This window comes from Eleutherodactylus coqui, chromosome 2 (assembly GCF_035609145.1).
Source record: "Eleutherodactylus coqui strain aEleCoq1 chromosome 2, aEleCoq1.hap1, whole genome shotgun sequence".
Classification (NCBI taxonomy): domain Eukaryota; kingdom Metazoa; phylum Chordata; class Amphibia; order Anura; family Eleutherodactylidae; genus Eleutherodactylus; species Eleutherodactylus coqui.
The window spans coordinates 307853936-307868993 of NC_089838.1; the positions used below are offsets into that span (position 1 = coordinate 307853936).

The window sequence follows — 15058 nt, forward strand, 5'->3', positions numbered from 1 at the left end:
CTGGTGATTTATAGTTTTTTAATAGTTTAATAGTTGAAAGAACTTCTGTTTTAGTGATAGGGGCGTCCAAATCGTATTTAGATGGGTCTATTTTGGGAAGAGTTACTTTTTGTAGGAAGTGGTTGATTAGTTCCGAAGTCGGTTGGGGAGTGGCGGGGTCGTTTTTTAAATTGTATAGATTAGCATAAAATGAGCTAAATTCGTTAGCAATATCCTGAGGATGGGTGAGCTTTACACTTGGGTTACCAAGTTTGAGTAGAAATGGGACCCTTGCCTTTATAGGTTTTGGTTTGACTTTGTTTGACATAAGTTTGGAGGGCTTATTGTGTGAAAAATAATAATTAGCTCTCATGTAATTGGTGTTTTTATTATGTTCTTCTATAAGTACTGATCTCAGTTTTCTCCTAAGAGATGCTAACTCAATATGGTCAGACGTCTGGGAGGTTTTTTGGATTTTAGTTTCTATGGTTTGGATTTGGTTTAGCAGTTCGTCCATCAGTTTTTTCTTATTTCTTTTGTGTTGGGCGGTTATTTTGATCATTACCCCTCTGATGACCGCTTTGTAGGCGTTCCATAGTGTGGAAGGGCTGATTTCCGGGTCTGTGTTTATCTCGAAGTATTCTTTCAAGGCTTCAGCGATTAAAATTTTATTTTTGGGGATGTTTATTAACGGAGCATTGTAGCGCCAGATGTTGGTGTTTGTTCTAGGGGGTCCAAGGTCTAGTTTAAGGTATATTGGAGAATGGTCGGACCAAGTTGCTATACCAACTTCAGATGTCTTAGCTAATGGTAGTGTCCACCTGTCCGTTATGAATAAGTCTATGCGTGAAAAAGTTTTGTGGCGTGGGGAAAAATACGTGAATTCTTTAGAAGAGGAATTTAAGCATCTAAATAGGTCATATAAGGCTTCTTTATGAAGCCAAGGGGAGAGTGTAGGCGAGGATCTGTGGATATTTGTTGAGTCAAGATTTCTGTCTGGCGTTATGTTAAAGTCTCCCCCTATTATTAATTTGCCTACTTGTAGTTTTTTAACTTTTTTTATAGTTTTATTTAGGAAAGAAATCTGAGATGTATTTGGAGCATAAATGTTAGCAAATGTTATGGGAGTTTGGTCAATAGTGCCGGATAGAATAAGGTACCTTCCCTTAGGATCTATCAGACTGTTTTTTGAGTGTGAAGTTGACTTGGGCTTTAAAGGCAATTAGTACACCCGCTCTCTTTTTAGGGGCACAGGCCATATAAACTTGAGGGAAATTTTTATTGGAAAATTTTGGGCTTGCTAAGGAGGAAAAATGTGTTTCTTGTATAAAAATCACATCGGTCCCCGTTTGCTTGGCATCTTTCCACACCATGGCTCTCTTAAAGGGTGAATTTAGACCTCTCACATTTTGGGATGTAAACCTAAGTGACATGGGTTTTACTCGTATAGATATTAAAGTTCCGAGAGTGAGACAGTACCACACAAACAACAGATAAACAGTTACAGGTACATACGAAAAAGCGTGCATCAGGTTCGACATTTGTAAAAGGTGTCATGCAGATTTCTTGATGCCTGGGGAGAAAATTAAAAAGAACAACACAAATGTAACAAACATCAAGAAAGGCAGGGTTTGATGCCTGCATACTAGTGGGGGAGAGCAAAAGTTCGCCTGAAATTAGTCAACCTTCCCCCAAGGTTGGCAAGAGCAATCTCACCCGGGACGTGAAGCAGAGATAACAAAGGGAAGATTCAGGTATGGGACCATGAGTTGGATAATTTGTTGGGTCTTGTTGTAGAGGTGTCCCGGGCAAGCTCCGGAAGGGAAATATTCCACGTCGCGAGAATCCTAGTTCCCTCTTGGGGGGTTGCGATGATATGGAGGGTGCCGTCTTTGTTGATTAGCAGTTTCGTTGGGAAGCCCCATTTGTATAGAATTTTGTTTGCGCGTAGTGCCGTTGTCACAGGAGCAAAGGCTTTTCTTGCTTGAATAGTTGCTTGGGAGAGGTCAGAAAATATTTGGATTTTAGAGAAAGGATCAGGCAAAGAGTCCATTTTTCGAGCTGCCTGCATCATGGCTTCTTTTACATGGAAAAAATGGATTCTCACAATCACATCCCTTGGAATGTCTGGTGGGAGGAAATTTGGTTTGGGAAGTCTGTGAGCTCTATCTATAATTCGTTCAGACTCTGGAGTACCTGGCAGAATGGCGGTAATAAGTTTTGTGAGGAAGGTTTTTAAATTTGATTGATTTATGTTTTCTGGTATTCCTCGGAGTTTTAAGTTGTTTCGTCTGCTCCTATCTTCTAGGTCCGCAAGTTTATTTTTAATGGCCGAGACCTCCTCCTCTAGTGAATAATGTGAGTCAATTAGATTGTTATGTGAGGAAGTCAGCTCTTCCATCTTGTGCTCCACATGATCCGTGCGGTCACCTAATTCTTGTATAGATGTATTAACGGAAGTGGAGAATATGTTAAAATCTTTCTGCATAGACTTTCTCAAGGCCATTACTATGTTTTTTATAAACGATTCAGAGGCCGGTTGGTCTGTGGAAGGTAGATTTGTAAACGGATCTTCTGTCTCAAGTGAGGTGGTGTCGGAAAGGGAGGGAGAGTCTACTCTTGGCCTTTGCTTTTCAGGGCTAGAGGTAGGGGAAAAGGCACTTTCCCGCTGATTTATTGTTAGAGGGGGCATCTTATCTATACCTCTGATGGTGTTGTGTGTAATGGATTTTTCACTCACCCTCCTCTGGCGTTGTGACAGCGGCTCTTGTTGTTGGCTAGACGGTGAGGAATCCCTGCTCTTCTCTCCCGCTTCTGTAATCGGTGCAGAATTTTCCTCCGGCTCAGTGGAGGACCGCAGCGCTTCCCCGTCTACGGGACGCTCGAGGAGCGCAGGCGGGGCATCCGCAGCCGCAGGCTCCCCCCGGGCGGCTCCCCGGACAGAAAAGAATTCGGAGACCTTCTGCGGGGGCGGCTTGGAAATCCTGAGCTTCGACATCGCTGTGCTCCCCACCGGTAGGTAGCTCTTCTTTAGGGTGAAGAAAGCTCTTTTAGCCGCCTGATAAACAGTTGGAGGGGAACCAGTCCGCGGAGCTCAGCAAAAAGCGCCCAGTTCGGCCGGCAGCCAGACCACGGCGACCTCTTCTGTTTTTTCTATTTTTCCCTTTTTTTTTTTTTCTTTTTTTTTCTTTTCTCTCTCTCTTGACGAAAAAGCTTCTTTATGGAGCAATTTGCGCGTAGAAATTTAGCAAAGAGTTGAACTGTCGCCCAGTTCTGCGCACGGAAGCTGTGGAGAGTAGATGGTTATCAAATGTACACCTCTCGATTCTGTTTTGGGGTAGATAAGCAGACCAAAGTCCCGGTATTAACACTTGTGGGCAGCGAGGGGTTAACAGCCACTTTTCTCTCACCTCTGTTTTCTGTCAAGTTGGGAGAATTATAGTGAGAGTCCAAGATGGTGTTGGTCAGAGATGAGGATTCACTCGATGAGGTTAACTTCTCATATACCTCTATCAAAACGAAGTGCTGGTTTGGAATCTCCGATATAAGCTTAATTGTTAGAGGCAGATACCTCTCTCAGCTCCAGTACAGCAGCGGGCTCAATTAAGAGGCTTCAGGACTTCAGATGCCGATGCTGGGGAACTAGTACGTGAGGCATACACCTCACCTAGCTTTGGCACTGCAGGGAGCTCGGCAGGGTCCTCGGAACACCAAACGGCCGGTAGCACAGGATTTACAGGTGAGGGAAGATCTCCTTTTGTCTCCGGCACAGCAGATGATATAGCTGTGCTTCTCAGGACAGCGCGCAACACACTCCGGAGCTAGGCTCCCCTACGGGGGGATGAAATCACCAGGGATGCCGAGCGCGTCGGGGGACCGCAGCCAGACAGTAAGTATATGAAGCTTTCTCACCTCCGCTGTCTCCGCTCCTCGGCGCCCACGGCTGCCCCTCCGGGCGGCTGCAGCTCGTTCTGCTGTGCTTAGGGAGATGCGAGGCGCCGTAGTTTACTCCGACAGGGCGGGCGACCCGGGAGGTGATCTCTAGTGCGGCGGGAAGCCCGACAGCACGTGTAGGGCAGAAGACCTCCAAACGTGTGGTCAGCTGCTGTGAAGGTTTGCTCCGGTAGCTTATCCGATGGAGAGGGATCTGAGGATCGTGTCCGGGTGAGAAAATGCTTCTTCTGGAGCTTTTTTGTCGCTTTGATGGGAGAAGGTTTTCAGAGCACTGAGATTAAGCGGCCATCTTAGAGCTCGGTTAGGCCACGCCCCCCCGTGTTGAGGTCTTTGAATATGGCTGCGAGCGTAGCAAAAGTCCAAAATGGGGAGCATGATTAGTGGCAACCTCTCACACAGGGCCAGTGGCGCTATGGATAACGCGTCTGACTACGGATCAGAAAATTGTAGGTTCGGCTCGTGAATGTCGCCGTGATCGTATAGTGGTTAGTACTCTGCGTTGTGGCCGCAGCAACCCCGGTTCGAATCTGGGTCACGGCATTCTTGATGAAAAAGCAAAGGTGCTCTTGTAGACGGCAAGCCTGAATGATACTTTTATGAACTTTTTGAGCGCTATCTTAATTCAGAGGGTCTTTCGATGTAGTTGCAAGCTTAGGAAAATGCTCATTCCCATACCGGGAGTCGAACCCGGGCCGCCTGGGTGAGAACCAGGAATCCTAACCGCTAGACCATATGGGAACTGCTGAGACCCTTTTTCAGTAATAAGTAGAAAAAAAATCAGTTTCATGATTTGAAAACTCATTTTTAAGCATGGATGGCATCAACAACCACTTGCAAGTGGCCTCATTAGCGCAGCATTTTTGGCTGCCAAGAGCATCAGCAACCTAAGCCGCTTAATTCTGCAAGAAAGGTGCAGGCCTTTGAATGCAGGCACAAGCTTAGCAAAACACTCATTCCCATACCGGGAGTTGAACCCAGGCCGCCGGGGTAAAAACCAGGAATCCTAACCGCTAGACCATATGGGAAAAGTTGCTTTCACAGCTTGCTTTAAACCTTCCGATATATGTAGATATATACATGTACAGATTAAAAAAAAAAAAAAAAGAAGTTTTGTGCTTACAGAATTCCATCTTATCTCTGGACGGCAACAACCAATCACACGCAAGATGCATCGTTAGCACAGTAGGTAGCGCGTCAGTCTCATAATCTGAAGGTCGTGAGTTCGATCCTCACACGGGGCATGGATCTAGCCTTGTTTTTTCCCTCCGCCTTAACTGGATAGGCACAGCTCTTTGCCATTCAATACCGAAACTGTGATAGACATGATGATCATTTAGTATAAAATGTCTATCGATTTATATAACTCAAATGTATTATGCGGTTGTAATGACTTTAAGCTCTGTGGATGTTAATGGACACACACAATCTAATCATGGTATTTGCTCTAAGTACATAGAATTACACAACCAGCCTCTAAGAGTTAAAGGTCATAGGATTATATATATATATATACCTGCATTCAATACTGAGTGTCTTCCTAGCCCTCTCCACCCCTCCCATCCTGAAGCTAGGTAAACAATGACTTCAGCTACACAGAATTCCTTAAGGCTGTCTGCATGCTAAAGAAGACAAAGTCCATACTATGGCGGACGTGAGAGAGGGTGGGCAGAGAGGTGGGGGATTCTATATGATCCGACAAATGAGAATCCTATATGTTACTGATGTAATCTGCTGCACGCCCATTACAGGCGGTTGTCATGTGTTATAATAAAAAGCCTGAGCCTCTACACATTGTAGAGACTCTCCCAGTTTTAGACCAGCATTTGTGTCTGATCTGGTTCGATGATGTGTGCACACGATACAATTCGGAAGCGGCAAAATACCCCAAAGCCTGCTGGAGAAAATCATAATCCAGAACAAAACGATACTGGAGAATATGGAAAGGTAGCAAACAAGGCAGAAGGGTTTTGGCTAGGGGCTAAAAGCAACCGTGTTGAGGTCTTTGAATATGGCTGCGAGCGTAGCAAAAGTCCAAAATGGGGAGCATGATTAGTGGCAACCTCTCACACAGGGCCAGTGGCGCAATGGATAACGCGTCTGACTACGGATCAGAAGATTGTAGGTTCGACTCCTACCTGGCTCGTGAATGTCGCTGTGATCGTATAGTGGTTAGTGCTCTGCGTTGTGGCCGCAGCAACCCCAGTTCGAATCTGGGTCACGGCATTCTTGATGAAAAAGCAAAGGTGCTCTTGTAGACGGCAAGCCTGAATGATACTTTTATGAACTTTTTGAGCGCTATCTTAATTCAGAGGGTCTTTCGATGTAGTTGCAAGCTTAGGAAAATGCTCATTCCCATACCGGGAGTCGAACCCGGGCCGCCTGGGTGAGAACCAGGAATCCTAACCGCTAGACCATATGGGAACTGCTGAGACCCTTTTTCAGTAATAAGTAGAAAAAAAATCAGTTTCATGATTTGAAAACTCATTTTTAAGCATGGATGGCATCAACAACCACTTGCAAGTGGCCTCATTAGCGCAGCATTTTTGGCTGCCAAGAGCATCAGCAACCTAAGCCGCTTAATTCTGCAAGAAAGGTGCAGGCCTTTGAATGCAGGCACAAGCTTAGCAAAACACTCATTCCCATACCGGGAGTTGAACCCAGGCCGCCGGGGTAAAAACCAGGAATCCTAACCGCTAGACCATATGGGAAAAGTTGCTTTCACAGCTTGCTTTAAACCTTCCGATATATGTAGATATATACATGTACAGATTAAAAAAAAAAAAAAAAGAAGTTTTGTGCTTACAGAATTCCATCTTATCTCTGGACGGCAACAACCAATCACACGCAAGATGCATCGTTAGCACAGTAGGTAGCGCGTCAGTCTCATAATCTGAAGGTCGTGAGTTCGATCCTCACACGGGGCATGGATCTAGCCTTGTTTTTTCCCTCCGCCTTAACTGGATAGGCACAGCTCTTTGCCATTCAATACCGAAACTGTGATAGACATGATGATCATTTAGTATAAAATGTCTATCGATTTATATAACTCAAATGTATTATGCGGTTGTAATGACTTTAAGCTCTGTGGATGTTAATGGACACACACAATCTAATCATGGTATTTGCTCTAAGTACATAGAATTACACAACCAGCCTCTAAGAGTTAAAGGTCATAGGATTATATATATATATATACCTGCATTCAATACTGAGTGTCTTCCTAGCCCTCTCCACCCCTCCCATCCTGAAGCTAGGTAAACAATGACTTCAGCTACACAGAATTCCTTAAGGCTGTCTGCATGCTAAAGAAGACAAAGTCCATACTATGGCGGACGTGAGAGAGGGTGGGCAGAGAGGTGGGGGATTCTATATGATCCGACAAATGAGAATCCTATATGTTACTGATGTAATCTGCTGCACGCCCATTACAGGCGGTTGTCATGTGTTATAATAAAAAGCCTGAGCCTCTACACATTGTAGAGACTCTCCCAGTTTTAGACCAGCATTTGTGTCTGATCTGGTTCGATGATGTGTGCACACGATACAATTCGGAAGCGGCAAAATACCCCAAAGCCTGCTGGAGAAAATCATAATCCAGAACAAAACGATACTGGAGAATATGGAAAGGTAGCAAACAAGGCAGAAGGGTTTTGGCTAGGGGCTAAAAGCAACCGTGTTGAGGTCTTTGAATATGGCTGCGAGCGTAGCAAAAGTCCAAAATGGGGAGCATGATTAGTGGCAACCTCTCACACAGGGCCAGTGGCGCAATGGATAACGCGTCTGACTACGGATCAGAAGATTGTAGGTTCGACTCCTACCTGGCTCGTGAATGTCGCTGTGATCGTATAGTGGTTAGTGCTCTGCGTTGTGGCCGCAGCAACCCCAGTTCGAATCTGGGTCACGGCATTCTTGATGAAAAAGCAAAGGTGCTCTTGTAGACGGCAAGCCTGAATGATACTTTTATGAACTGTTTGAGCGCTATCTTAATTCAGAGGGTCTTTCGATGTAGTTGCAAGCTTAGGAAAATGCTCATTCCCATACCGGGAGTCGAACCCGGGCCGCCTGGGTGAGAACCAGGAATCCTAACCGCTAGACCATATGGGAACTGCTGAGACCCTTTTTCAGTAATAAGTAGAAAAAAAATCAGTTTCATGATTTGAAAACTCATTTTTAAGCATGGATGGCATCAACAACCACTTGCAAGTGGCCTCATTAGCGCAGCATTTTTGGCTGCCAAGAGCATCAGCAACCTAAGCCGCTTAATTCTGCAAGAAAGGTGCAGGCCTTTGAATGCAGGCACAAGCTTAGCAAAACACTCATTCCCATACCGGGAGTTGAACCCAGGCCGCCGGGGTAAAAACCAGGAATCCTAACCGCTAGACCATATGGGAAAAGTTGCTTTCACAGCTTGCTTTAAACCTTCCGATATATGTAGATATATACATGTACAGATTAAAAAAAAAAAAAAAAGAAGTTTTGTGCTTACAGAATTCCATCTTATCTCTGGACGGCAACAACCAATCACACGCAAGATGCATCGTTAGCACAGTAGGTAGCGCGTCAGTCTCATAATCTGAAGGTCGTGAGTTCGATCCTCACACGGGGCATGGATCTAGCCTTGTTTTTTCCCTCCGCCTTAACTGGATAGGCACAGCTCTTTGCCATTCAATACCGAAACTGTGATAGACATGATGATCATTTAGTATAAAATGTCTATCGATTTATATAACTCAAATGTATTATGCGGTTGTAATGACTTTAAGCTCTGTGGATGTTAATGGACACACACAATCTAATCATGGTATTTGCTCTAAGTACATAGAATTACACAACCAGCCTCTAAGAGTTAAAGGTCATAGGATTATATATATATATATACCTGCATTCAATACTGAGTGTCTTCCTAGCCCTCTCCACCCCTCCCATCCTGAAGCTAGGTAAACAATGACTTCAGCTACACAGAATTCCTTAAGGCTGTCTGCATGCTAAAGAAGACAAAGTCCATACTATGGCGGACGTGAGAGAGGGTGGGCAGAGAGGTGGGGGATTCTATATGATCCGACAAATGAGAATCCTATATGTTACTGATGTAATCTGCTGCACGCCCATTACAGGCGGTTGTCATGTGTTATAATAAAAAGCCTGAGCCTCTACACATTGTAGAGACTCTCCCAGTTTTAGACCAGCATTTGTGTCTGATCTGGTTCGATGATGTGTGCACACGATACAATTCGGAAGCGGCAAAATACCCCAAAGCCTGCTGGAGAAAATCATAATCCAGAACAAAACGATACTGGAGAATATGGAAAGGTAGCAAACAAGGCAGAAGGGTTTTGGCTAGGGGCTAAAAGCAACCGTGTTGAGGTCTTTGAATATGGCTGCGAGCGTAGCAAAAGTCCAAAATGGGGAGCATGATTAGTGGCAACCTCTCACACAGGGCCAGTGGCGCAATGGATAACGCGTCTGACTACGGATCAGAAGATTGTAGGTTCGACTCCTACCTGGCTCGTGAATGTCGCTGTGATCGTATAGTGGTTAGTGCTCTGCGTTGTGGCCGCAGCAACCCCAGTTCGAATCTGGGTCACGGCATTCTTGATGAAAAAGCAAAGGTGCTCTTGTAGACGGCAAGCCTGAATGATACTTTTATGAACTTTTTGAGCGCTATCTTAATTCAGAGGGTCTTTCGATGTAGTTGCAAGCTTAGGAAAATGCTCATTCCCATACCGGGAGTCGAACCCGGGCCGCCTGGGTGAGAACCAGGAATCCTAACCGCTAGACCATATGGGAACTGCTGAGACCCTTTTTCAGTAATAAGTAGAAAAAAAATCAGTTTCATGATTTGAAAACTCATTTTTAAGCATGGATGGCATCAACAACCACTTGCAAGTGGCCTCATTAGCGCAGCATTTTTGGCTGCCAAGAGCATCAGCAACCTAAGCCGCTTAATTCTGCAAGAAAGGTGCAGGCCTTTGAATGCAGGCACAAGCTTAGCAAAACACTCATTCCCATACCGGGAGTTGAACCCAGGCCGCCGGGGTAAAAACCAGGAATCCTAACCGCTAGACCATATGGGAAAAGTTGCTTTCACAGCTTGCTTTAAACCTTCCGATATATGTAGATATATACATGTACAGATTAAAAAAAAAAAAAAAAGAAGTTTTGTGCTTACAGAATTCCATCTTATCTCTGGACGGCAACAACCAATCACACGCAAGATGCATCGTTAGCACAGTAGGTAGCGCGTCAGTCTCATAATCTGAAGGTCGTGAGTTCGATCCTCACACGGGGCATGGATCTAGCCTTGTTTTTTCCCTCCGCCTTAACTGGATAGGCACAGCTCTTTGCCATTCAATACCGAAACTGTGATAGACATGATGATCATTTAGTATAAAATGTCTATCGATTTATATAACTCAAATGTATTATGCGGTTGTAATGACTTTAAGCTCTGTGGATGTTAATGGACACACACAATCTAATCATGGTATTTGCTCTAAGTACATAGAATTACACAACCAGCCTCTAAGAGTTAAAGGTCATAGGATTATATATATATATATACCTGCATTCAATACTGAGTGTCTTCCTAGCCCTCTCCACCCCTCCCATCCTGAAGCTAGGTAAACAATGACTTCAGCTACACAGAATTCCTTAAGGCTGTCTGCATGCTAAAGAAGACAAAGTCCATACTATGGCGGACGTGAGAGAGGGTGGGCAGAGAGGTGGGGGATTCTATATGATCCGACAAATGAGAATCCTATATGTTACTGATGTAATCTGCTGCACGCCCATTACAGGCGGTTGTCATGTGTTATAATAAAAAGCCTGAGCCTCTACACATTGTAGAGACTCTCCCAGTTTTAGACCAGCATTTGTGTCTGATCTGGTTCGATGATGTGTGCACACGATACAATTCGGAAGCGGCAAAATACCCCAAAGCCTGCTGGAGAAAATCATAATCCAGAACAAAACGATACTGGAGAATATGGAAAGGTAGCAAACAAGGCAGAAGGGTTTTGGCTAGGGGCTAAAAGCAACCGTGTTGAGGTCTTTGAATATGGCTGCGAGCGTAGCAAAAGTCCAAAATGGGGAGCATGATTAGTGGCAACCTCTCACACAGGGCCAGTGGCGCAATGGATAACGCGTCTGACTACGGATCAGAAGATTGTAGGTTCGACTCCTACCTGGCTCGTGAATGTCGCTGTGATCGTATAGTGGTTAGTGCTCTGCGTTGTGGCCGCAGCAACCCCAGTTCGAATCTGGGTCACGGCATTCTTGATGAAAAAGCAAAGGTGCTCTTGTAGATGGACAGCCTGAATGATACTTTTATGAACTTTTTGAGCGCTATCTTAATTCAGAGGGTCTTTCGATGTAGTTGCAAGCTTAGGAAAATGCTCATTCCCATACCGGGAGTCGAACCCGGGCCGCCTGGGTGAGAACCAGGAATCCTAACCGCTAGACCATATGGGAACCGCTGAGACCCTTTTTCAGTAATAAGTAGAAAAAAAATCAGTTTCATGATTTGAAAACTCATTTTTAAGCATGGATGGCATCAACAACCACTTGCAAGAGGCCTCGTTAGCGCAGCATTTTTGGCTGCCAAGAGCATCTGCAACCTAAGCCGCTTAATTCTGCAAGAAAGGTGCAGGCCTTTGAATGCAGGCACAAGCTTAGCAAAACACTCATTCCCATACCGGGAGACGAACCCGGGCCGCCTGGGTGAAAACCAGGAATCCTAACCGCTAGACCATATGGGAAAAGTTGCTTTCACAGCTTGCTTTAAACTTTCCGATATATGTAGATATATACATGTACATATTAGAAAAAAAAAAAAAGACGTTTTGTGCTTACAGAATTCCATCTTATCTCTGGACGGCAACAACCAATCACACGCAATATGCCTCGTTAGCGCAGTGGGTAGCGCATTGGTCTCATAATCTGAAGGTCGTGAGTTCGATCATCACATGGGGCATGGATCTATCCTTGTTTTTTCCCTCCGTCTTAACTGGATAGGCACAGTTCTTTGCCATTCAATACCGAAACGATACTGGATAATATGGAAAGGTAGCAAACAAGGCAGAAGGGTTTTGGTTAAAAGCAACCGTGTTGAGGTCTTTGAATATGGCTGCGAGCGTAGCAAAAGTCCAAAATGGGGAGCATGATTAGTGGCAACCTCTCACACAGGGCCAGTGGCGCAATGGATAACGTGTCTGACTACGGATCAGAAGATTGTAGGTTCGACTCCTACCTGTCTCGTGAATGTCGCCGTGATCGTATAGTGGTTAGTACTCTGCGTTGTGGCCGCAGCAACCCTGGTTCGAATCTGGGTCACGGCATTCTTGATGAAAAAGCAAAGGTGCTCTTGTAGACTCCCTGTGCGGCAAGCCTGAATGATACTTTTATGAACTTTTTGAGCGCTATCTTAATTCTTAATTCAGAGGGTCTTTCGATGTAGTTGCAAGCTTAGGAAAATGCTCATTCCCATACCGGGAGTCGAACCAGGAATCCTAACCGCTAGACCATATGGGAACCGCTGAGACCTTTTTTCAGTAATAAGTAGAAAAAAAAATCAGTTTCATGATTTGAAAATTCATTCTTAAGCATGGATGGCATCAACAACCACTTGCTAGTGGCCTCGTTAGCGCAGCATTTTTGGCTGCCAAGAGCATCTGCAACCTAAGCCGCTTAATTCTGCAAGAAAGGTGCAGGCCTTTGAATGCAGGCACAAGCTTAGCAAAACACTCATTCCCATACCGGGAGTCGAACCCGGGCCGCCTGGGTGAAAACCAGGAATCCTAACCGCTAGACCATATGGGAAAAGTTGCTTTCACAGCTTGCTTTAAACTTTCCGATATATGTAGATATATACATGTACATATTTAAAAAAAAAAAAAAAAGAAGTTTTGTGCTTACAGAATTCCATCTTATCTCTGGACGGCAACAGCCAATTACACGCAAGATGCCTCGTTAGCGCAGTAGGTAGCACGTCAGTCTCATAATCTGAAGGTCGTGAGATCGATCCTCACACGGGGCATGGATCTATCCTTGTTTTTTCCCTCCGCCTTAACTGGATAGGCACAGCTCTTTGCCATTCAATACCGAAACGATACTGGATAATATGGAAAGGTAGCAAACAAGGCAGAAGGGTTTTGGCTAGGGGCTAAAAGCAACCGTGTTGAGGTCTTTGAATATGGCTGCGAGCGTAGCAAAAGTCCAAAATGGGGAGCATGATTAGTGGCAACCTCTCACACAGGGCTAGTGGCGCAATGGATAACGCGTCTGACTACGGATCTGAAAATTGTAGGTTTGGCTCGTGAATGTCGCCGTGATCGTATAGTGGTTAGTACTCTGCATTGTGGCTGCAGCAACCCCGGTTCGAATCCGGGTCACGGCATTCTTGATGAAAAAGCAAAGGTGCTCTTGTAGATGAACTTTTTGAGCGCTATCTTAATTCAGAGGGTCTTTCGATGTAGTTGCAAGCTTAGGAAAATGCTCATTCCCATACCGGGAGTCAAACCCGGGCCGCCTGGGTGAGAACCAGGAATCCTAACCGCTAGACCATATGGGAACCACTGAGACCCTTTTCAGTAATAAGTAGAAAAAAAATCAGTTTCATGATTTGAAAACTCATTTTTAAGCATGGATGGCATCAACAACCACTTGCTAGTGGCCTCGTTAGCGCAGCATTTTTGGCTGCCAAGAGCATCTGCAACCTATCTCTGGACGGCAACAACCAATTACACGCAAGATGCCTCGTTAGCGCAGTAGGTAGCGCGTCAGTCTCATAATCTGAAGGTCGTGAGTTCGATCCTCACACGGGGTATGGATCTATCCTTGTTTTTTCCCTCCGCCTTAACTGGATAGGCACAGCTTTTTGCCATTCAATACCGAAACGATACTGGATAATATGGAAAGGTAGCAAACAAGGCAGAAGGGTTTTGGCTAGGGGCTAAAAGCAACCGTGTTGAGGTCTTTGAATATGGCTGCGAGCGTAGCAAAAGTTCAAAATGGGGAGCATGATTAGTGGCAACCTCTCACACAGGGCCAGTAGCGCAATGGATAACGCGTCTGACTACGGATCAGAAAATTGTAGGTTTGGCTCGTGAATGTCGCCGTGATCGTATAGTGGTTAGTACTCTGCATTGTGGCTGCAGCAACCCCGGGTCGAATTCGGGTCACGGCATTCTTGATGAAAAAGCAAAGGTGCTCTTGTAGATGTCAAGCCTGAATGATACTTTTATGAACTTTTTGAGCGCTATCTTAATTCAGAGGGTCTTTCGATGTAGTTGCAAGCTTAGGAAAATGCTCATTCCCATACCAGGAGTACGAACCCGGGCCGCCTGGGTGAGAACCAGGAATCCTAACCGCTAGACCATATGGGAACCGCTGAGACCCTTTTTCAGTAATAAGTTGAAAAAAAATCAGTTTCATGATTTGAAAACTCATTTTTAAGCATGGATGGCATCAACAACCACTTGCTAGTGGCCTCGTTAGCGCAGCATTTTTGGCTGCCAAGAGCATCTGCAACCTAAGCCGCTTAATTCTGCAAGAAAGGTGCAGGCCTTTGAATGCAGGCACAAGCTTAGCAAATCACTCATTCCTATACCGGGAGTCAAACCAGGGCCGCCTGGGTGAAAACCAGGAATCCAAACAGCTAGACCATATGGGAAAAGTTGCTTTCACAGCTTGCTTTAAACTTTCCGATATATGTAGATATATACATGTACATATTAAAAAAAAAAAAAAAAAGTTTTGTGCTTACAAAATTCCATCTTATCTCTGGACGGCAACAACCAATCACACGCAAGGTACCTCGTTAGCGCAGTAGGTAGCGCGTCAGTCTCATAATCTGAGGGTCGTGAGTTCGATCCTCACACGGGGCATGGATCTGTCCTTGTTTTTTCCCTCCGCCTTAACTGGATAGGCACAGCTCTTTGCCATTCAATACCGAAACGATACTGGATAATATGGAAAGGTAGCAAACAAGGCAGAAGGGTTTTGGCTAGGGGCTAAAAGCAACCGTGTTGAGGTCTTTGAATATGGCCAACTCACTAACTAATTCCTCATATTTATTTATTTATTTATTTTTTCAAATCCAATTTTTATTATGGTTTACATAGGTTAT

General features: G+C 44.8%; 6 non-coding genes across 6 annotated transcripts; 5 read left to right on the plus strand and 1 right to left on the minus strand.

Moving 5' to 3' along the window:
• Nucleotides 1-6003: 6003 nt before the first annotated feature.
• On the plus strand, nt 6004-6076 carry TRNAR-ACG (transfer RNA arginine (anticodon ACG)). The gene has a single exon. It is a non-coding gene; the product is annotated as a tRNA-Arg (tRNA).
• Nucleotides 6077-7686: 1610 nt separating this feature from the next.
• TRNAR-ACG (transfer RNA arginine (anticodon ACG)) lies at nt 7687-7759 on the plus strand. Its single transcript has one exon. It is a non-coding gene; the product is annotated as a tRNA-Arg (tRNA).
• Nucleotides 7760-9369: 1610 nt separating this feature from the next.
• On the plus strand, nt 9370-9442 carry TRNAR-ACG (transfer RNA arginine (anticodon ACG)). Its single transcript has one exon. It is a non-coding gene; the product is annotated as a tRNA-Arg (tRNA).
• Nucleotides 9443-11052: 1610 nt separating this feature from the next.
• TRNAR-ACG (transfer RNA arginine (anticodon ACG)) lies at nt 11053-11125 on the plus strand. Its single transcript has one exon. It is a non-coding gene; the product is annotated as a tRNA-Arg (tRNA).
• A 1553-nt stretch (nt 11126-12678) lies between these two features.
• Nucleotides 12679-12750, minus strand: TRNAE-UUC (transfer RNA glutamic acid (anticodon UUC)). The gene has a single exon. It is a non-coding gene; the product is annotated as a tRNA-Glu (tRNA).
• A 505-nt stretch (nt 12751-13255) lies between these two features.
• On the plus strand, nt 13256-13327 carry TRNAH-GUG (transfer RNA histidin (anticodon GUG)). Its single transcript has one exon. It is a non-coding gene; the product is annotated as a tRNA-His (tRNA).
• The last annotated feature ends 1731 nt before the right edge of the window (nt 13328-15058 follow it).